The sequence below is a fragment of the Mustelus asterias genome, chromosome 25 (assembly GCF_964213995.1).
Source record: "Mustelus asterias chromosome 25, sMusAst1.hap1.1, whole genome shotgun sequence".
NCBI classification, from domain to species: Eukaryota; Metazoa; Chordata; class Chondrichthyes; order Carcharhiniformes; family Triakidae; genus Mustelus; species Mustelus asterias.
Genome location: NC_135825.1, coordinates 58,132,378 through 58,156,441, shown reverse-complemented (window position 1 = coordinate 58,156,441; position 24,064 = coordinate 58,132,378). Strand labels below are relative to the sequence as shown.

The window sequence follows — 24,064 nt, the reverse complement described above, 5'->3', positions numbered from 1 at the left end:
TCTCTCCCTCTCTTTATGGATATGAGATATCTACCTGGGGACATTCATTTCACCCTCATTCACAAAGACTCGCGCCGCAGAGCTATTTAAAAATGACACCTTGACAGTGAGTGTGTTGGACATTTTCAAGTGAGAGTTTGACAGCCCCATTAGCCTGTAGACAGCAAGGGAAACACGGGTTGCAGGGTTCGATCCCTCCCCACTTTTCACTCCAATACTTTGCCAGGTGGAGAAGAGAATGGGCTTTATATTTTTGCCTCTGTCCTTTCAGCAGACTGTGGGAAGGACGGTCTACAGAGGGTTGTCCCTGAATTCTGAGAGAGTTGGTGATTGGTTTGTGACGCTAAGCCCTGCACAAGGACTGGAACTTCAGTTTGAGCTGATCCAGGGATCATTCACAGTGGCTGAACCCTCTTATCCAGCTTGCTGCACACACTGGAACAGTACTTCAGTCAGAGTGGCAATTGCTTGCCAGCATTCTCGTTCCAAAATGTACTCCTGGCATGAGACAAAGCGACATTACCAGTCATTGTAGAGTGATAGTTACTGCTCTTTCAGGTCAGGACTAGCGCGGAGCTGGGGGAGAAATCAGGCGGGGATATAATTTGGAGGCGTTTAAAGTTGTGGAATTTCCAAATGAAAAATGTATTTTTTTAAAATTTCTCGTCGTGTTTCTGGTTTCCTTCACAATCAAATACCCCACAGGGAAATTGATGCAACTAACTCCATGAGCACCTCAGCCTGTTCCATGTAGCAATCTGTCATCTAAATATATCTAAAATAACAGCCCTTCATCACAATCTTGGCTCCATTTGAATGTGGAGGAACTAATGCAAAGTGTTGCCGTAATAATCTAGAAGGGTTTATTGGATTATAACCAAGTTTTAGATCTCCTTTCATTAAACAGTGAGGTACAATTGAACACGCCCTTTCTTAGGAAAATTAACGCATGCCTTTTCCAAAAGTCAAGTAGACTTTTTTTTGGGTTTGTCATCATTTTAGTTCCAGCAAATGATTAATAATACCAGAGTCGCGTTTCATCCCTACATCCAAACTAAAACATTATTCCCCAGAAAGTGTGCAGTAGAAACTCCCCTCATGCCTGGAGAATAAGAACAGCCATTCTTGCATAAACCACCAAGATTATTTAAATATACACAGCCTCACATATTTTGTTTACATCAAGACAGATTTGCCTTTATCTTGCCAAATATGTGCCCCTTCTAGATACCAATTCATTATTTTAGCTCTCTTTTCATATGTGTGTGTACATGTGTGTGTACATGTATGTGCAGAGTGCAAAGTGCATGTGATCTGATTTATTATTGTCTCATGTATTTACATTCAGTGAAAAGTATTGTTTCTTGCGTGCTATACAGACAAAGCATACTGTTCATAGAGAAGTGTTAGTCATAGCTCGGGTGTAGAGAAAGATTAACTTAATGCAAGGTAAGTCCATTCAAAAGTCTGACAGCAGCAGGGAAGAAGCTGTTCTTGAGTCGGTTGGTACGTGACCTCAGACTTTTGTATCTTTTTCCCAACGGAAGAAGGTGGAAGAGAGAATGTCCGGGGTGCGTGGGGTCCTTAATTATGCCTGCTTTGCCGAGGCAGCGGGAAGTGTAGACAGAGTCAATGGATGGGAGGCTGGTTTGCGTGATGGATTGGGCTACATTCACAACATTTTATAGTTCCTTGCGGGCTAGGGCAGGACAGGAGCCATACCAAGCTGTGATACAACCAGAAAGAATGCTTTCTATGGTGCAACTGTAAAAGTTGGAAAATGAGTGGAGTGGAAGGCGTGCCTGTGATTATGTGTGTGTAATGGAAATGAGTGTGTCTGTGTGTGTATATGTGTAGTGTGAAAGTTATGTATTTGGGTGTGTGTGTCTGTATGTGTGTTGAATGGAAGGTATGTATGTGGATAGGTGTGTACAGTGGAAGGTGTGTGTGAGTGTGTGTGAGGGCAATAATTATAATGACTCAATAAGCATGGGGCAGCACGGTAGCACAGTGTTTAGCACTGCTGCTTCACTGCTCCAGGGACCTGGATTCGATTCCCAGCTTGGGTCACTGTCTGTGTGGAGTTTGCACATTCTCCTTGTGTCTGCGTGGGTTTCCTCTGGGTGCTCCGGTTTCCTCCCACAGTCCAAAGATGTGATTGTTAGGTTGATTGGCCATGCTAAAATTGCCCCTTAGCGTCCTGAGATGCGTAGGTTAGGGGGATTAGCAGGGTAAATGTGTAGGGATATGGGGGTAGGGCCTGGGTGCGATTGTGGTCGGTGCAGACTCGATGGGTCGAATGGCCTCTTTCTGCGCTGTAGGGTTTCTACAATTTCATGAGTATACTTCATTCTACACCGTAGATGTCACAATTACTAGGTTCTGAGATGTCCTCCCTAAACCTTCTTTGCCTCTCCACCTCAAAATCTTTCCTCCTTTCAGATGCTCCATAAAAAATGCTTCTTTGAACAGTGAAGGGAAGCCAGCTTGCCTAATATCACCTTACGTAGCTTGGTGTTAAATTTTGCTTTACAACATTATTGTGAAGCAGCGTGGGATGTTTTATTCCATTAAAGGCACTATATAAATACAAGCTGTTGTAATTTACCAAAGATACTTTCTCCAGATAGTACGTATTGCTTTTATTTTTATTTTCCAAACTATTCCAAACTTTAGCAACCATGTATGTGTCATGTGTGTGTCTGCAATACCAGTATAACGTTCAGGACACACACACAATGCACATTGCCAGTGGAGGGGTCTGGCTGTGATTCGCACCCTGTTGCCTGTGATGCCCTTGGTGGCCATCCCCCAGGGGGACAAGACCTGGAGGACCCTGGCTGACTTGCGGATGACACTTTTTCGGTGCCACCCTGTTCATCCCGCTGGCCCTGAGATGCCCCTGTGTGAGGAAGGGAGGAATCAGAATGTCTCGGGAATGTCTGGAATCTCCTGGATGGAAGACCCCAGCATAGGCTCGAGCCTTTCCTTCTCCCTTGGGGTGCCCAGAGGCCCCAGGGACACTCCATGGGATGCCAGGGTAGCTGGACTGAGCTCCAGAAGCTCTGGCGTCACCTGGCTCTGCCAGTCCTGGAGGCCCACATGCATCTGCCCCATGGTCTGTGATCCCTCAGCCCTGGCCCCCTGAGACTGGGCCAAGCTCCGGAGCCCCTCCGCTACAGCATTCTGTGAGCGAGCCAGGCTCTGGAGCCCCTCAGCAGTAGCCCTCTGAGCCTGAGCTAAATTGTCGAGGCTCACAGCCCCTGCTGTGCCTCCAGAATGCCAACGAGAGTCCCAGCCATGGCCAGCAGTGTCTCCCACAAACCCCCGACACCCATGGCCACAAACCGATGTGCTTCCTGAATGCCAGCAACACCCTCGGCTGTGGCCCATTGTGTGTCTGCCATGACCTGTAGTGTCTCCAGGATGTCCTGGACCCTGTCACCCAAGAGGACAGACCCCTGAGCCAGACTTTCCACTGCGGTCACCACCCTTGCAGTGTTGGCCTGGGTCCCACGCTGTGTCGGCACCACCTCCTGCGACAGAAGTCTGTTGGTCTCCTCTAAACAGCCTTGCAGTCACAGCATGGTTGCTGACAACCCTTCCACAACTCCCCGGGTTTCCTGATGCACCTCCACCAGCCTTGGGAGGAACAAACCCAGTGGCCCAGCAGCTGGGTTGGGGACAGCTGAATCCTGGCCTCCGGCAGATCTCCGTGTGCCCGAGCCCTCGGATGTGCCCACCTCCACCTGATGCGCTCACCAGTGAGTGACCCAGAAGCCTCAGCACTAACGTGACCCACAGTGGTGATAGTCTCTGTGTTGGTGGGTTGTGTGGTTGATGCCTGTGCCAATTCACTGGTGCTGTCCTCGGAGGATTCTCCAGGGCCTCCCTCCGAGGTGTTGTCTGGGGTGTCCTGGGTAGTTGGTTGGGGAGCAGCAGGGTGGGCACCAATACCCGAAGGGCCTGGTTCCTCAGGGACCAGGACTGTTAAAGAGAGCACACATCAGGGGAAGGGAGGGGAAGCAGCCTGTGCACCATAGCACTCACTTCAAGGAAGGTTCAAGAAGCGGCTGCAGCTGATGCTCACTGGCATGCTGTTCCCCGACCTGGCTGTCGGTGACCATTCTGGGTGTGGAGTCTCCCCCTGCCAGCTCCAGGGCATGCTGCCCACAGACCATCAGCAGCCACAGATCAGGAACACTGCCACCAGTCTGTGCCCTCTCGGTCGTGCGCGATTATCTCCTGTGGGGACATTCAGGGGATTGAAAGCATGAAGTATGAAAGGACATGGGGTGCAATGTGTCTCTGAGTTGGGGAGCTTGTGTTGGCCGTTTCGGGGAAATTGGTCACACTGAGGGTTGCTGATTGTGGGGGAGCACAGGGTCTTGCGGGGAGGAGGGGGGCGGGGGGAAGGGGGGGGGGAAAGGGGGAGGAGGGGAGTGGGCCAGTTGTTGGAGTGCCCTTGAGGTGTCTGGGATGGTTTGACATTGTTAAGTAAAGCATGTGTACAGGTTTCAGAATTGGGATATCAACTCACCCTTGCTGCCTGAAGAAGGTCATTCAGTTTCTTGTGGCACCTGCTCTCTGGACTGAGGTGTCAGGGTCCCGACATTAACTGCGGACAATGCATTTGCTGCGTGACCATTTGGGCGATGGCCATTAGTGGGGTACAGCAGCTGGCACCTCTCCTCCACCACCTCCAGTAGGCTGGCCTGGTCAGTTTCGGTGAATCTCGGGGCAGATTTCTATGGGGCCATCTTCCTGGCGTGACTGTGTCCATCATTGCAGCTTCTATACAGCTCTGGCTTGTTCGGGGAGTCCAGCTGCAGTCAGTTTGAGCCAGTCTGGGGCCCGTTAGTTAAAATTCCTTCTGAGAAATGTACACGCAAGCTGCTTTCAATAGAGGGTAAGCCATCTCCAAAGGTGCTGATTGGGTTCAGTCAATGAGGTACTGCGTCCAGGGGGGGATGGGGTGCAACGCTCAAGACTTTCACTCAACAAGGGGGAATCCTGGCAGGCAGGGGGTGTACATGGGAGCACAGTGCTATTTGTGTGCAAGGCAGCAGTGAGGCCAGTGCTGTGTGTGTGAAGGAGGGAATGTGGGGAGGGCCAGGAGGCCAGTGATGTCTGAGTTACAGGGGGATGGGGAGGCCAGCAATGTCTGGGTCACTGGGGGATGGGGAGTACAGGAGGCCAGCGATGTCTGAGTCACTGGGGGACGTGGAGGCCAGCGATGTCCGGATCAGTGGGGGATGTGGAGGCCAGCGATGTCCGGGTCAGTGGGGGATGGGGAGGCCAGCGATGTCCGGGTCAGTGGGGGATGGGGAGTACAAGAGGCCAGCAATGTCTGAGTCACTGAGGGATGTGGAGGCCAGCGATGTGTGGGTCACTGGGGGATGGGGAAGCCAGCGATGTCCATGGGTGGGGTGGGCGGGGGGGGGGGGGGGGGGCGGCGTGGAGGTGGGTGGGGAGGGGGAGTGGGGGAGTGGGGTTGGGGGATGTGCTGAGAGGCCGCAATCAGGCTAGCAATGTCCGTCGAGTGTTGAGACGAGCAATTTCAATGCTGGGATGACTGGTTCAGTGATCTCCCAGAGATGTGTGTTTGCACGCGGGCCCGTTCAGTGCCCTGATTTCAGCCTCTTCAGCAGGAATCAGCCCTGTCCCCGGATTTTTTGCGTAATTCACATTGCTGCCCTCCACAGTACACAGAGTGTGGGAGATTGTTATTGAAACTCCCACTGAAAAAACAGTGCGATTTACTCCAGTTTTCATGCAAATTTGACATTTTGAATTTTTTTGGGAGAATCCGGCCCTTTAATCTTTGACAACATTGGAAACTAATCATGTTGCACAGATATTTTGAGTTTAGGAAACTAAATATAGATGACCCTGAGGTATTTTCATTCAATAATTTATAATATATACTTGTAAATCTTTCTTGCATTTCATACAGCTAGTCAGGTCAAAGTAGTCCTCAGGTGAAGTGTATTTCTAGCACAAGGAATACTGAGGCAAGGATGCACAAAATTATTGGCTATAGTTGAAGAGCAAAATGTGCGGTGGTTTGGGAAGAAGAGAAGTAGAGATGCTTGTCTCATAGAACCGTCTCCAGGGCCAAAGAGCTGAGAGATACAAAACCCAGCTGCTGCAGTCCCACAAGAGTGTAAATACTGTGTGACAAGATACACGGGCAGTTTCCAATATAAATGTGGAAGGGATTTATAATGACATGGGAAGTACATTCAGGTTTAATATTTTGAATGTATTATATTGGTTGATCTCTAAACTATAACACGGCACATGGTAAATCAGCACCAAGTGCCATCCTCAGGTAAGATAGGATTAGAGGCCGCAGGATATTTGGACAGGATGTATAAGTGTTAAACAGTCCCACTGCTATAGCCATGTACTCTATTCTTTATATATTTCAATGTAAACTCTTATGTTCCTCATTATAATGGAAACAGCCCACCCAAATTTGTCATATTGTAATTATAGCCTCCTTTATCAAATAACATTGCCTCCAATGGAGGGAGGGTGTAATTGCAGCTCTTCAACAAGATTTTACGTCAACCTAGAAATTCAAAATGGAAGAAAGGAATACTTCAAGTTCACTTCATGTAAGATTTTATATGTTATGGATAGATTGATAATATACATTAGTACCATAGAAATTACCGACCGGTGAGTCTAACCTCAGTGGTTGGTAAGCTGATGGAGAAGATCCTGAGGGACAAGATTTATGAGCATTTAGAGAGGTTTAGTATGCTCAAGAATACTCAGCATGGCTTTGTCAAAGGCAGATTGTGCCTTACGAGCCTGGTGGAGTTCTTCGAAAATGTGACTGAACACATTGACGAAGGGAAAGCGGTAGATGTGGTTTATATGGATTTTAGCAAGGCGTTCGATAAGGTCCCCCATGCAAGGCTTCTGGAAAAAGTGAGAAGGCATGGGATTCAAGGGGCTGCTGCCCCGTGGATCCAGAACTGGCTTGCCCAAAGGAGGCAGAGAGTGGGTATAAATGGGTCTTTTTCTAAATGGAGGTCGGTCACCAGTGGTGTGCCCCAGGGATCTGTTCTGGGACCCTTGCTGTTTGTCATTTTCATAAATGACCTGGATGAGGAAGTGGAGGGATGGGTTGGTAAGTTTGCCGACGACACAAAGGTTGGTGGGGTTGTGGATAGTCTGGAGGGATGTCAGAAGTTACAGAGGGACATAGATAGGATGCAAGACTGGGCGGAGAAGTGGCAGATGGACTTCAATCCAGATAAATGCGTAGTGGTCCATTTTGGCAGGTCAAATGGGATGAAGGAGTACAATATAAAGGGAAAGACTCTTAGTACTGCAGAGGATCAGAAGGACCTTGGGGTCCGGGTCCATAGGACTCTAAAATCGGCCCCACAGGTGGAGGAGGTGGTTAAGAAGGCGTATGGTGTGCTGGCCTTTATCAATCGAGGGATTGAGTTTAGGAGTCCGGGGATAATGATGCAGCTATATGAGACCCTCATCAGACCCCACTTAGAGTACTGTGCTCAGTTCTGGACGCCTCATTACAGGAAGGATGTGGAAAAGATTGAAAGGGTGCAGAGGAGATTTAAAAGGATGTTGCCTGGATTGAGTGGCATGCCTTATGAGGATAGGCTGAGGGAGCTCGGTCTTGTCTCCTTGGAGTAGGCTGAGAGGAGACTTAATAGAGGTATATAAGATGTTGAGAGGCATAGATCGGGTGGACTCTCAGAGGCTTTTTCCCAGGGTGGAAATGGCTGCTACGAGAGGACACAGGTTTAAGGTGCTGGGGGGTAGGTACAGGGGAAGTGTTAGGGTGAAGTTTTTCACACAGAGGGTGGTGGGCGAGTGGAATCGGTTGCCGTCAGTGGTGGTGGAGGCAAACTCAATAGGGACTTTTAAGAGACTCCTCGATGAGTACATGGGACTTAATAGGATGGAGGGTTATAGGTAGGTCTAAAAGGTAGGGATATGTTCGGCACAGCTTGTGGGGCCAAAGGGCCTGTTTTGTGCTGTAGTTTTTCTATGTTTCTATGTAGAAACATAGGGACACAGGAACTCGGAGCAGAAGTCGGCAAATTCAGCCCTTCGAGCCTGCTCCGCCATTCAATCAGATCATGGCCGATCTCCCCCTGGTCTCAAATCCACCTCCCCACCTGTTCCCCACATCCCCTTATCCCCTAATTTTTAGAAATATATCTATCTCCTTCTTGAAACCATTCAATGATTCAGACTCCACCGCGCGATGGGGCAGCGAGTTCCACAACTTCACCACCCTCTGCGAGAAGTAGTTCCTCCTCATCTCAGTTTTAAATCTATCGCCTCTCAGCCTATACCTGTGACCTCTTGTTTGAGATTGCCCCACAGGGGGAAACATTTTGTTCTACATTTACTTTATCAATCCCTTTTAAAATTTTATATTACTCGATCAGATCCCCTCATCCTTCTAAACTCCAGCGAGTCGAAGCCCAAACTGTTTAATCTCTCCTCAAACGTCAACCCTTTCATCCCCAGAATCAATCTGGTGAACCTCCTCTGAACTGCCTCCAATGCCGCAACATCCTTCCTCAAATAAGGAGACCAAAACTGGACACAAAGTCCAGATGTGGTCTCACCAACACCCTATGCCCTATATTTATAAACTACTCGGATGGACAGAACTGCAGGGTATGCAAGCTAACTCTTTTTCCATGCATTGGTTTGACCTTTCCATGACTTCAATCCTAGTGATTGCTTCTGATTTTCTAAAGTGATTTTTACAAGATGGGGGAAACAGCAGCTCCGATATAACAGAACGTAATTCTTTCATGTCCAGTATCCGGTATTCAAGACTGATGTATTGAAAGTTTTATTTTTCTTGGCAGCTGTTGAGGTTATAACTGAAATTAATTGTGACAGTTCTGATTCAGCTCAAAGTAGTTGGGAGCTCACCACACAAAATGCTTTTGATTGTATACTAATTGCAATTAAATTAGTTGCACTCAAATAGGTCACGAAGATGGGTTGTATAAGAGATGGAATTATGTACCAGTTAAGTGTGGGTGTGTTTAGTCTCTTGGGGTAAGGGATGAAACACATCGATTGGACATACAAAGGAAACCTTAACCTGGATCTAACCTATCTCAAAGCTAATCTGGAGTTCCTGATAATGCCAATGGTACGACAAAAGTAAAACAGCGCCAGTACATTGACATCTTTCACCATGATGTCCAAAGAACAATTTTATTTTCTTACAGAAAAAGTTTACACTAATTTTGTAGAAATGAATTCAGTCATTGACCTCCACCAAAGCTGCACACATGAGCAGAAATAAATAAAGTAGGGTTGGTGAGGATTCAGAGGTGACAATGTGTGAGTATTCTAGCTGTGAGACTTAGTCACCATAAACTTTCTTACGTCAGGCAGCGCTGAGTTTCAACATTTATAATGAGTGCCTGGTTAGGAAAGCGCACAAAATAGTGGTTAGCATTGCTGCGTCACAGCGCCAAGGACCCAGGTTCGATTCCCAGCTTGGGTCACTGTCTGTGTGGAGTCTGCATGTTCTCCCCTTTTCTGTGTGGGTTTCCTCCGAGTGCTCCGGTTTTCTCCCACAGCCTGAAAGACGTGCTGGTTAGGTGCATTGGCCATGCTAAATTTTCCCTCAGTGTACCCGAACAGGCCGGAGTGTGGCGACTAGGGGATTTTCACAGTAACTTCATTGCAGTGTTAATGTAAGTCTACTTGTGACACTAATAATTATTTAAGATATTTTAATACATTTGGTGAACCTGTACCTTTGCAAAGAAATGAACATTGTGTGTGACAAAGTCAATGATAGCATTTTCCCAATATTCATCAAAATGCAGATAGTTTACATGTATATAGATAGAGTCATAGAGTCAGAGAGGTTTACAGCAAGGAAACAGGCCCTTTGGCCCAACTTGTCCATGCTGCCTTTTTTAAAAATCCCCAAGCTAATCCCAATTGCCCGCATTTGGCCCATATCCCTCTATACCCATCTTACCCATGTAACTGTCTAAATGTTTTTTAAAAGACAAAATTGTACCCGCCTCTACTACTACTTCTGGCAGCTTGTTCCAGACACTCACCACCCTCTGTGTGAAGAAATTGCCGCTCTGGAACCTTTTGTATCTCTCCCCTCTCACCTTAAACCTATGCCCTCTTGTTTTAGACTCCTCTACCTTTGGGAAAAGATATTGACTATCTAGCTGATCTGTGCCCCTCATTATTTTATAGACCTCCATAAGATCACCTCTCAGCCTTCTACACTCCAGAGAAAAAAGTCCCAGTCTGTACAGCCTCTACTTCTAACTCAAACCACCAAGTCCTGGTAGCATCCTAGTAAATTTTCTCTATACTCTTTCTAGTTTAATAATATCCCTTCTATAATAGGGTGACCAGAACTGTACACAGTATTCCAAGTGTGGCCTTACCAATGTCTTGTACAACTTCAACAAGCCGTCCCAACTCCAATGCTGAATGCCTTCTTCACCACTCTGTCCATCTGTGACTCCACTTTCAAGGATCTTTGAACATGTACCCCTCGATCTCTTTGTACTGTAACTCTCCCCAACGCCCTACCATTAATTGAATAAGTCCTGCCCTGGTTCAATCTACCAAAATGCATCACCTCGCATTGAAAAATTAACATTCTTCAAAAATGACGCAGTGGTTATCTAGTATCCAGCTAATTATTTTTACAAGATTTTTTACAGGCAAATCGAGGCCAATCAATGTGAATCCTTCCTCGTAGATCAACACCTCAGAGGAAATAGCAGTGTGTATTATCAGAGGTATTTATAACCTATGGTTTAGCAATGAAACATTACATCCGTCAGACACAAGATCTAGATTGCTTTTTATTTATTCATTTGAGGGATGTGGACATTGCTTCTAGGCCAGCATTTATTGCCCATCCCGAACTGACCTTGAGAAGGTGGTGGTGAGCTGTTTTCTTGAGCCGCTGCAGTGGTTTAGGGGAAGGTTTTATTTATTATCATTCTTTCTTACGATGGGTGTCACTGTTTAGGCTAGCATTTGTTGCCCATCCAGAATTGCCCTTGGGAAGATGGTGGTGAGCCTTCCATGTGGTGAACATATCTTATTGCCCTTAGGAAGGGAGTTCCAAGATTTTGACCCAGTAACAGTGAAGGAACGATGATATATTTCCCAGTCAGTATGGCCTGTGTCTTGGAGGGGAACTTGCAGGTGGTGGTGTTTCCATGCATCTGCTATACCTGTTCTTCTAGAGGTTATGAATTTGGACGGTGTTGTCAAAGGACCTTTCCGCAATGTGTTTTGTAGATGCTATACATTGCTGCTGATATGTATGAGTGGGAGGGGGAGTGTATGTTTAAGGTGGTCATTAAGGTCCCAGTAAAGTGGGCTGCTTTGTCCTGGATGTTGTTGAGCTTTTTGAGTGCTGTTGGAGAAGCCAGTGGAGAGTAATCCTTCACACTCCTGACTTGTGCCATGTAGATGGTAAACAGGTTTTGGGGATTCAAGAGGTAAGTTACCCACTTACTAGGTGAATTCCAAGGCTCTGACCTGGTCTTGTAGCCACAGTATTTTTAAGGCTAGTCCAGTTCAGTTTTTAGTCAATGGTAATCCCCAGGATGGTGATGATGGGGGAGTCAATAATAGTAATGCCATTGGATGTCAGATTGCTGGGCACTGGTGTGGAATGAATATTCCGTGCCACGTATTAGCCCAAGCCCGAGTGATGTCCTGACAAAACTGCATGTGGACACGGACTGCAGTCAGCATCTGAGGAGTCACAAATGGTGCTGAACATTGTGCAATAATTAGTGAACATCCCCATTTCTGATCTTCTGGTAGAGGGAAGGTCATTGATGCATCAACTTAAGATGGGCCTAATCAACTATCGTTAATATCTTGTCCATTCATGGAAAAATATTTTGTGCCCACAGCAACCCCCCATGGGTCATGTGCTGTTCATAGAAATCATAGAAACCCTACAGTGCGGAAGGAGGCCATTCGGCCCATCGAGTCTGCACCGACCACAATCCCACCCAGGCCCTATCCCCACATATTTTTTTTTACTTGCTAATCCCTCTAACCTACGCATCCCAGGACTCTAAGGGGCAATTTTTAACCTGGCCAATCAACCTAACCCGCACACCTTTGGACTGTGGGAGGAAACCGGAGCACCCGGAGGAAACCCACGCAGACACGAGGAGAATGTGCAAACTCCACACAGACAGTGACCTGAGCCGGGAATCGAACCCGGGTCCCTGGAGCTGTGAAGCAGCAGTGCTAACCACTGTGCTACCGTGCCGCCGCCTACTGTTCCGGCCATCTCCCGGGCATATCTTTACAGAAGTTACAAAATGAGAAAGTAATGGATGAAACAAGCTTCAGTAGTGACTGCGGTCTTTTTGCGATTGGTTCATGTTGAAACAGTTGATCAATGATCTAATGATGGCCGCAGTAGCCATGTTTACATTGACTAATACCGTTTATATCCTGAATTTTATGAGGACACAGTCATAGTGAGAAGCCTCACCTATTGCTGCCACATAGCAAAAAGTCATTTCAGCATGTATTGAGAAAGTTAACTCCGAGATATAGTCAACGATAAAAATGGAGTTGTGTCTGGACCAGCCTGTGGCTTCTTTTCTGTCACCACGTATGTTATAATGTCACCTGGAATTTTAGAACATATTTTCTTTGTTTACTTAGAGTCTGGTGGATTTGACCCAAATGTTTATTTGGCACCAGAGAAAATTAGATTGTCATACTATCAGGCAGTATTGATCAGAAATTTGGTGTATTTAGTAGCAGGAAACTAGTCAACCTAAGAGTCAGGTTACAAATCTAAGATGGTTTTTCAATTTGGAGTAGTGTGGGTGGAATCTAATGACAGTAATGCAGTTGGTTAATGGCATGAATGTCACGATAACTAATGATGGCAGCAGCATTTAAATGCGTAAGTAGCACAGTATTTTACAAACAGCACAGGATGATGTTACTTAGATTTCATAGTTCAGAGGCAACGTAGTAGCTACAATTCCACCCAGCTCATTTCACTTTCGTTAAGGGAGGGTGGGGGGTTGGGGGGGGGGGGGGGGGGAGGGAGGGGAGGGGGGGGCAGTGCCGGGGGAGTAGCTTTCATCGTCGCTCTGCACCGTCTCGTAACAGGAACCTACAATTTTATGTGTGATGTGAATGGGATGAAATAACTCAGGAAGTAGAATGTCCCTTTCCCAGTGGGATGATGGAGCAGAGGTTTTTTAAAATTCATTCACAGGACGTGGGCATTTATTGCCCATCCCTAATTGCCCACGAAAGGGGCAATCACGAGTCACATTGCTGTGGATCACGAGTCACATGTAGGCCAGACCAGATCAGGATGGCAGATTTCCTTCTCGAAAAGAACATCAGTGAAGCAGATTGGGGAGCGGAATTTTCCAGCCGCGTGCATCCCTAGGCCAGACACTCCCGCCTGAGGTCAATGGACCTTTGCATGGTTTTCCCCACCCGCTACGATTCCTGTGACAGGAGGATGAGAGAATCTGTTGCATAGTCCGCTCCCACCCGCTACGATTCCTGTGACAGGAGGATGAGAGAATCTGTTGCATAGTCCGCTCCCACCCGCTATGATTCCTGTGACAGGCGGGATGAGAGAATTCCGCCAGGGGTGCTTTTTGATGACAACGGTTTCGTGCAGACTTTCAATTTCATCTTATTAGTGAATGCAAATTTCACCAGCTGCTGTGGTGGGATTTGAACCTAGGTCCCCAAGCATTACCCTGGGTCTCTGAATTACTAGTCCAGTGATAACACCACAGTGCCACCACCTCCCCCAATAGGTCACAGGGTTGTCCATCATGTGCTGATTCTATTTTGAAAGGTGGAAAATGCTGCACTGTCTCACTGTTGTGTTCAAGCCAAACTAATAGTTGAACATAATCACACGCCGGTTAATTACACAGAAGCAAAACACATGAGAGGAAAGCAGCAATCCGATTCGCAGTGTACTCCGCAATCTGTTACAAAAGCAGAATCGCATTCCACTGATTTTCATTTGAACCAATGCTGGAAAATTAAGTGGAGGGTCGACATACAAAACCCTTTTAGTTTTAAGTTTAAGTTGGTTTATTATTGTCACAAGTAGGCTTACATTAACATTGCAATGAAGTTACTGTGAAAATCCCCTAGTCGCCACACTCTGGCCCCTGTTCGGGTACACTGAGGGTGAATTTAGCACGGCCAATGCACCTAATCAGCACATCTTTTAGACTGTGGAAGGAAACCGGAGCACCCGGAGGAAACCCACGCAGACACAGGAAGAACGTGCAGACTCCGCACAGACAGTGACCCGAACTGGGAATTGAACCCGGGTTCCTGGCGCTGTGAGGCAGCAATGCTAACCACTGTGCCACCCAGATGTCAACAACAATCCCACTTTAACTGAAGATGGATAGGCACGCACAAGAACTTGCAGATACAGGGAAAAAGATACGTTAAATGTAATTGTGAATCTGCAAAAAAAATAGATTTCTGTATCACGGAGCAAAGATCCTATCCTCGATTCACGCAATCAGCACATTAATCATTTCCACTCTTTGTATCGATGAAGTGTGAACACATAATTCTTCATTATCTGCGGCAATCATTCTAAATACCTGACGTGAGTTTGGAAGGTCGCATGCATTAACATTTTAAAGACTGGCCTATGATACACAGCAGCCAATTTTCACACAGCCTGTTCCCACAAACAACAAAGTGATAATGTCAAAAGAATCTGCTTCAGGAATATGTATCGAGGGATAAGTATTAGTCAGGTCACCTGGGATAATGTCCCCAGCCCTTCTGCAGAAAGCTGCAGTGGGATCTTTTACATCCACCTGGGAGTATCACGGGGGCTACAGAGGGGGTGGCTCAAAAGACAGCTCCACTGACAGTGCAGCACAGCCCTCATACTGCATTGGAATATCAACCTTGATTTTTATATTTATGTCCTGCAGTGGAATTTGAAGCCAGAACTGTGAGAGTGAGGGGTGGCCACAATCTTACACCTGTAGTTTCATTGTCAGACATAGTGCGAATCAAACCTTTCTATTATCTTTCATTAACCTCATTCTCCACCATACTGACCTATATACAGTGCAAACAAGAGGAAGATAGAAAGACGAGTCCATGCAGATGTCGGTCCTGTTCAGTTACGTTACAACCAGGCAACGCAGCTCCTAAGGTTTCCAAGCATGAGCAGCCATGTGATTTGCTGGGCGAGGCAAAAAGATAGATAAAAACAAACCTCGATGAATTAGGGAAAATGAATTTTGGTAGGCTCCTCTGAAAGTGATGAAAAACAATTTTGATGAGAATGTTTTTCCCTGCAGTCTCCCTGAACTCATTCTCGAGCCAGTTATAGCTGAATTATGAAAAGTGTGAATCATGCCCTCTGAGAACGGGAGTACAAGTTCCTCTAAACCAAGAATTAAATCGAGTATGAGAAGTTAAGGATTAAGGAGTCATTTTTTGACCATTTAAGTCTCTATAAATCTCACCTCCTGAGTGCACATTTGAAGAGACAATACAGGGCATGTTTTTCATGAGACGTTTCTGTGGCGTTTTGACTGGAGTGCTTTCCTGAGAGGATGCAAAGTTTGTAAAATCACCTTTTGAGCTAAGTACGTTCTTGATTGAAGGATAACACGAGGTAGCTACAAATTTGTACGCTAAACAACATTCAGATGTTTTAGTTGTTCATTGTGTATTCTTTGCACATTTTTAGTAATTAATGCATCATTTGATGAAAGCCTGTTCCCTGAATTGCTGCTGTTGACTTTCCCAAGTGATTAACGTAGCCAACAGGCTTTTGACAATTCACCTGCATTCTGAATTGCACCCCTTGCACTTAACTGGTGCACACCGCATCGCTGGCATTTGGATTTTAACTTAGCGTTCATTCTGATGTGTGGTGTCCGGGCAATCAGAGGCCAGTGGGAGAGGAGGGGAGGTCGGGGAGGGGGGGAGGTCGGGGAGGGGGGGAGGTCGGGGAGGGGGGGAGGGGGGAGGTCGGGGAGGGGGGGGGGAGGGGGAGGGGGGGGGCATGGAATCAGAGGCCTCGTAGGGAAGGCTGAGGTGGAAAGCGGAAGCGTGGAGAGCTGCCTGATCATGTGTGCTTGCTTGATTGTGCAGGATTGGCCCAGGAAGGGACACTGAATCCAGCAGGTAATGCAAAATACACTCACGGTCTGGATCCAGCAATCCTCAACTGGCTTTAGCTGATGGCTTTCTTAAAGTTAAAGTTTATTTATTATTATCACAAGTAGGCTTACATTAACACTGCAATGAAGTTACTGTGAAAATCCCCGAGTCGCCATACTCCAGCACCTGTTCGGGTACACTGAGGGAGAATTTAGCATAGCCAATCTACCTATCCTGCACATCTTTGGACTGTGGGAGGAAACCGGAGCACCCGGAGGAAACCCACGCAGACACGAGGAGAACGTGCAGACTCCACACAGACAGTGACCCAAACCAGGAATTGAACCCGGGTCCCTGGCGCTGTGAGGCAGCAGTGCCAACCACTGTGTCACCGTGCCCGGGTCCCTGGCGCTGTGAGGCAGCAGTGCTAACCACTGTGCCACCGTGCCTGGGTCCCTGGCGCTGTGAGGCAGCAGTGCCAACCACTGTGCCACCGTGCCCGGGTCCCTGGCGCTGTGAGGCAGCAGTGCCAACCACTGTGCCACCGTGCCCGGGTCCCTGGCGCAGTGAGGCAGCAGTGCCAACCACTGTGCCACCGTGCCCGGGTCCCTGGCGCTGTGAGGCAGCAGTGCCAACCACTGTGCCACCGTGCCCGGGTCCCTGGCGCAGTGAGGCAGCAGTGCCAACCACTGTGCCACCATGCCCGGGTCCCTGGCGCTGTGAGGCAGCAGTGCCAACCACTGTGCCACCGTGCCCGGGTCCCTGGCGCTGTGAGGCAGCAGTGCTAACCACTGTGCCACCATGCCCGGGTCCCTGGCGCTGTGAGGCAGCAGTGCTAACCACTGTGCCACCGTGCCCGGGTCCCTGGCGCTGTGAGGCAGCAGTGCTAACCACTGTGCCACTGTGCCACCTCACCTGGGCATCCACAGTTCCATTTCAGAAGGGATGATAACAACGAGGCTCACAGCCTGATTATAATCTTCAAAGTGTTAACCCACCTCCTTGGAACAGGTGTTTCACCTGTAGGTGAGAGGGGAAAGATTTAAAAGGGACCTGAGGGGCAGAGGGTGGTACGTGTGTGGAATGAGTTGCCAGAGAAAGTGGTCGAGGCAGGTACAATAGCAACATTTAAAAAGCATTTTGATGAATATATGGAGAGGGAAGGATTAGAGGGATATGGGCCAAATGTGGAAAATTGGGACTAGCTGGTAGGGCACCATGGTCAGCATGGAATGGTTGTGCGGGAGGGCCTGTTTCCATGCTGTATTGCTCTATGGCTCTGAGACCTGCCCACCTTTAAACCTGAAATGTGTCTGCTAGAGGGGGAGCTTGAGTTGGGATTCAGGTTTTTAACACTTTGCCCTTCTGCTTGTCCCAAATCCATCTTTTGAGGTACAACACATATAAAAGAACAAATAAAATTACAGCACAGGAACAGGCCCTTCGGCCCTCCAAGCCTGCACCGACCGTGCTGCCCGACTGAACTAAAACCCCCTACCCTTCCGGGGACCATATCCCTCTATTCCCATCCTATTCATGTATTTGTCAAGATGCCCCCTTAAAAGTCACTATCATATCTGCTTCCACTACCTCCCCTGGCAGCGAGTTCCAGGCACCCACCACCCTCTGTGCAAAAAACTTTCCTCGTACATCTCCTTTAAACCTTGCCCCTCGCACCTTAAACCTATGCCCCCTAGTAATTGACTCTTCCACCCTGGGAAAAAGCCTCTGGCTATCCACTCTGTCCATGTCTCTCATAATCTTGTAGACTTCTATCAGGTCGCCTATCAGGCTCCCTAAAGAATACTCGTGAACCAGATAGGTTTTTGTGACAATCGATCATAGTTTGATGGTCACCTTACTGAGACTACCTTTATATTCCAGATTCTATTAATTGAACTTAAATTCCACGAGCTGCCATGGTGGGATTTGAACTCGTGTAGCAAGAGCCTTTTCCCTAACGTTTACCCCTGATATGGTTCAAATTTCAGATGTCTCCTGTCAAGGATTGAAAAGCTTATGTTTCTCCAGTCTCTCCTCATAACTTAGGCATCAAACAGTAGGGATCAACCCTTCAGTCTTGGTGATCACAGCAAGACACAAAAGTCAAAATGTCCTTTGATCAGACATGTACGTATTGGCCACCACGTCCTCGAATTGGTATTTTAAGATTTTTGCTCTATCGTTCAAGATTCTATTGACTTTGATGATTGTAGACCTATTTTGGTGAAATATGGGTGGCATGGTGGCACAGTGATTGGTACTGCTGCCTCACAGCACCTGGGGCCTGGATTCAATTCTAGCCTCAGGTCACTGTCTGTATGGAGTTTGCACATTCTTCCCATGTCTGGGTTTCCTGCTGGTGCTCCGGTTTCCTCCCACAGACCAAATTGTGCAGGCTAGGTGGATTGGCCCCAAGAGGTGTTGGTTAGGGGTAAACATGAGAGATTATGGGGATAGGGCCTGAGTAAGATGCTCTGTTGGAGAGTCGATGTAGGGATTCTATGAAATATGTCGGCCTAGATCATTCAGTCCCAATAGAACAATCGGACATCTAAAACCTTCAGGATAGAGAATTCCAAAGATTTGGAACCTTCTGAATCAGCAATTTCTTCTCGTCTCAGTTCAAAATGATCAATCCCCTATCCTGAGACTTTGCTCATGTTCTAGATTTACCAGGCACGTAAACAAGCTCTCAGTATCTATCCTGTCCAGCCTTTCTAGAATCTTGTACATTTCAATTTTATTTATTTAGCAAATGCAAAGTCCCTTAGCCAAGCAACTTCTTCCGGCCCGGCTGCGTTGAGCATGGATAGGCCTCCGCTGAGTCCGTGGATTGGACTTTCTTCTATGATGTGGTGCGTAGTTTGCTGTCTCCCACAGGCACATGGAGGGCTGGCACTAATGCCCCATCTGTGGATGTTGGCCAAGTAGGGGCTGTGGCCAGTCCTGTCCTGGTGAGGGTGAACCACTCTTTCCTTGGAAAGTTGAAACAAGGCAGCTATAGGGTTGGGTTTGAGACCAGGGGCTTGTTTATTGTGTCCAATGATTCCCATTCATTTGTCCAGATGGAATTTGCATTGAAGTCCTGTGTGGGAGGGATTTTCCAGATCGGGCTTCCTGATGGGAGTTATACTTTGGATGGGCTGAATAGATCAGCATAAAGTGACAGGCGCGGGGTGGGGGGAATGGGGGGGTGCCTTGCAAACGTTTTCCATTATTTTGTGGGTTGGCGCAAGTTGGCGGATATGTGGAGGAGTGAAGTTTACCAGGACAGGGAGCCAAAGGAGTGGAGTTGATTGCAGTGTTCCAGTGACGATACGCATGGCCACATTCAGCTGGGTGTCAACTCTTGATGATCTTGAGCAAACAGGGTTACAGTATTCAGCTACTGAGTGTGGGAGTGCGAGCGCTGAGGTTTGGAGGCCGGTGGTTGCAGAACCCCACATTGAGCCAGCCAGTTTGGCAATCAATATGTTTCAGGACTTGATCTTGGCTGCAGTTATCATAGAATCCTACAATGCAGAAGGAGGCCATTCGGCCCATCGAGTCTGCACCAACCACAATCCCACCCAGGCCCTATTCCCATAACCCCATGCATTTACCCGAGCTAGCCCCCCTTACACTAAGAGGCAATTTAGCCTGGCCAATCCACCTAACCCATGCATCTTTGGACTGTGGGAGGAAACCGGAGCACCTGGAGGAAACCCACACAGACACGGGGAGAATGTGCAAACTCCACACAGACAGTCACCCAAGCCGGGATCCAAGTTGTTTCCAGAGGGTCTGTGTCATTTTTAGGGTCATTCTGAGATAGGTTGGCGTTGGGTAATGCTGTATCCTGGAGCCATTCATTTCGATGTTGAGATCTTTATCGACTTTTTATTGTGAGGATGGAATGAGCTGGATACTGTTTTTGCAGGGCTGGAGTCACCGTGTATTTCAGTATTGTTCAGGTTTTGGTAAGTCCTTGTTTAGGATCCAGCCCAAGGTGTCAAAGTCTAGGGCTTGAATTGTGAGGCAGAATTCGTTGGTATATATGAATTTTCAGAAGGTAGTTTTGGAAAATGTTTTGTTTCATTGAGATCTCTCATACAGCACAGTGGCAGAATGGTTAGCACTACAGTGCCAGGGACCAGGGTTCGATTCCCGGCTTGGGTCACTTTCTGTGTGGAGTCTGCACGTTCTCCCCATGTCTGCGTGGGTTTCCTCTGGGTGCTTTGGTTTCCTCCCACAGTCCGAAAGACGTGCTAGTTAGGTGGATTGACCATGCTAAATTCTCCCTCAGTGTACTTCTTTGCAGTGTTAATGTAAGCCTACTTGTGACACTAATAAAATAAACTTAAACATATCTTTAAACTACAGAATATACGCCCAATTGACTTGATTCTCATCCCAGGGACCAATCTGATGAACGTTGCCTCCCTGATGCCAGAGTCAAAAATGTCACAGAACGGCTGCAGGGCATTCCTTTAGGGGAGGGTGAACAACCAGAGGCCGTGGTCCACATTTGTACCAATGACTTGGGTAGAAAGTGGGATGGGTGCTGCAATCAGAATTTAGGGAGCTAGGTAGAAAATTAGCAAGTAGAACTTCAAATGTAGTGATCTTCTGATTATTCTAAATGCCACGTTAAAGTGACTACAGAAATAGGAGGATAAGGCAGATAAGGAAGGTGCAGGAGGGAGGGCTTTAGATTCCTGGGACACTCGGATTAGTTCTGGGGGAGATGGCACCTGTACAAGATGGACAGGTTACACCTGGATAGAGCTGGGACTGAGTTCCTTGAGGGGCAATTTGCTTGTGCTTGTGGGAGGAATATAAACTAACTCGGCACGGGTGTGGGAACCAAGAGGAAATATTAGAGAGAAATACCAGAATGCACAAAATCGTGAGAGTCACAGAAAGCACTAGGATCAAAAAGAATAAGTAATTAAGTGATGTCGGAGTAAGGGAGAAAGTAATGACATGTAACTGTACATGTATGTGAATGCACGGTGTATGGTAAATAATATTGTGGAAAGTTTGTGGTGATAACAGAGATCTGACTCAAGGAAGAGCAGGACTGGATGTGAAATATTCCTGGGTGTTCAAAAAAGATAGGAAAGGAAGGAATGGGAAAGAGGGGCAGCATTAGTTAAGGAGAGTATTGCAGTGCTGGAAAAAGAGGATGTCCCAGTGGGTTCAAGAGCAGATTCAATTTGGCTGAAGCTAAGGAACAAAAAGGACGCTATTACATTGCTCGGTGTAGGTTACAGACCACCAACTAGTGAGAAAGATGTAGAGGAACAAATCTGCAGGGAAATTACAGAGAGAATTATAGAGTATTCATAATGGGGGACCTATATTACCCAAATGTAAGACTTGGTAGTGTAAAGGGCGAAGAAGGGCAAGAAGGGCAAGAGTTCCTAGATTGTGATCAGGCAACATTTCTGCAGCAGTAATTGTGCAGTCCAACAAGAAAAGATACATTGTTGACTTCCCTCATTTCCAAGAAGCAGGTCCAAGTGTCAGTGGAGGAACATTTAGGAGACAGTGATCATTGTATCATAAGGTTTGGGATAATGCTGGAAAAGGACAATAGGCAATCCATAGGAAAAATAATTCACTGGTCTAGAGCTGACTGCAAGAATGGAGCTGGGCCGGTTAGACAGGAACAAAAGGTTGGTGGGAAAAACTGTAGCTGAACAAAGAGCTACCTTCAAAAGAGAAATGGTCCAGGCATAGTCAAAGTATATTCCTGTAAAGGTAGGGCAAACAAATCTCGAGCTCCCTCAATGAAAAATGGGATAGAAGTTAAGATAGGGCTGAAATGGTTGCCAAGAGAGGACACAGGTTTAAGGTGCTGGGGAGTAGGTACAGAGGAGATGCCAGGGGTAAGTTTTTCACTCAGAGGGTGGTGGGTGTATGGAATGGGCTGCCAGCAACGGTGGTGGAGGCAGATTCGATAGGGTCTTTTAAGAAACTTTTAGATAAGCACATGGAACTTAGTAAGATAGAGGGTTATAGGTAAGCCAAGTAATCGCTAAGGGAGGGACATGTTCGGCACAACTTTGTGGGCTGAAGGGCCTGTATTGTGCTGTCGTTTTTCTATCTTTCTATAAGGAAGAAAGAGTGGTAGATGAAGCTCAATGCGGAAAACTGAGGTGATGCGTTTTGGTTGGAGGAACATGGAGAGACAATATAAAATAAGAGGTAAAATTCTTAAGGGGTGCAAGAGGAGAGCGTCCTGGATGCATATGTGTACAGATCATTGAAGGTTGCAGGACAGGTGGAGAACAGTTAATAAAGAATACAGTATCCTGGGCTTTATGAATAGGGGCATAGAGTACAAGAGCAAGGAGGTTATGCTGAACATAAACAAGGCAGTAGCTGACCTGGCTGGAATAATATACAGCTCTGGGCGCCACACTATAGGAAGGATGTGAACAAATTGGAGAGAGTGCAGAAAAGGTTTTAGGGATGAAATGTTCAGTTGTGAGGATAGATTGAAGAGGTTGGGACTGTTCCCCTTGGAGAGAAGAATGCTGAGAGGAGATTTGATAGTGATGTTCAAAATCATGAGGGGGCTGGATTGCGTAGGGAGGGAGAAACTGTTTTCTCTCATAAAAGGATCAGGAATGAGTGGACACAGATTTAAAATGATTTGCAACAGAAGCAAATGTGAAGTGAGAAAAAGCTTTTTCACACACAGAACATAGAACATAGAACAGTACAGCTCAGTACAGGCCCTTCGGCCCTCGATGTTGTGCCGAGCTTTGTCCGAAACCAAGATCAAGCTATCCCACTCCCGATCATTCTGGTGTGCTCCATGTGCCTATCCAATAACCGCTTGAAAGTTCCTAAAGTGTCTGACTCCACTATCACAGCAGGCAGTCCATTCCACACCCCAACCATTCTCTGAGTAAAGAACCTACCTCACACAGCGAGTGGTTTGAGTCTGGAATGCTCTGTGTGGAATGTGGTGGGGACAGGTTCAAACGAGCCATTCAAGAGGGCATTTTGATGATTATTTGAGTAGAAACAATGTGCAGGAGTCTGGGGAAAAGGCAGGGAAATGGTATTAAGCCATGACTTTTGTTTGGAGAGCTGGTACAGACACAATGGGCCAAATGCCTCTTTCCGCAGCATAACAATTCTGCGAATCTGAGCTCCCTTCATTGGAGCAAGGATGCTGGAGTTTCCAAATAAAGAGGGACTTGATAAGGTAGATCAGAAAGAATGACTTTCCTTTGATTGATAAGTTAGTAAGTAAAGGTAATAAATTTGGGGTAATTACCAAACAAAAAGATGAATTATTTTTCCGTTGAAGGTGATTTGGATGATGAATATCTCACCAAAAACAATGGAAGCAAAACCTTCCATTGTTTGAAAAGGAGAATAGATCAATGTTTGGAAAAAAGAAGAAAAGGGAATTGTTGGGTAAATCAGTAGCTAATTGGAACAAAATAACTTTCTTTTTCAGAGACCCACAAGGCACTGTGGCCTCCTACAGTGTTTTGAATTGCTATGTCTACATGGGGTATAAATGTTTTGATGGAGGTGGGTGGAGCTTAAACCCCTACATGGGCTTGAAGATGTCTTAAGTCTGGTATTTAAGTCAATGTGAAAATAACCAAAGCAAAATATATACTTAGTGATGTTACTAAATTAATGGAGTGTGTTCAGACACAACCTGAGTCCAGATTTAGTTGTCAAGGCACAAGGGGAACATCTGGGCATTCAAGGCAGTGAGGAGAAAACAGACTAAAACGTAGCAATAGAGGACTGAGTTGTGAAGAAAGGAATTGACTGAGAAGATACTTACATTTTACAAGCAAAAATGATATGGTACAATAAAAGTCAATCTGAGGTGGCACAGTGGTTAGCACTGCTGCCT

The 24,064-nt window shown here is 46.8% G+C and overlaps 1 protein-coding gene across 1 annotated transcript in view; it reads left to right on the top strand.

The window, feature by feature from the left end:
• The window catches only part of LOC144479201 (adenosine receptor A1-like), a 123,623-nt gene that overhangs the window by 5,329 nt on the left and 94,230 nt on the right, over positions 1 to 24,064 (top strand). The gene's annotated exons all lie outside the window — the stretch shown is intronic.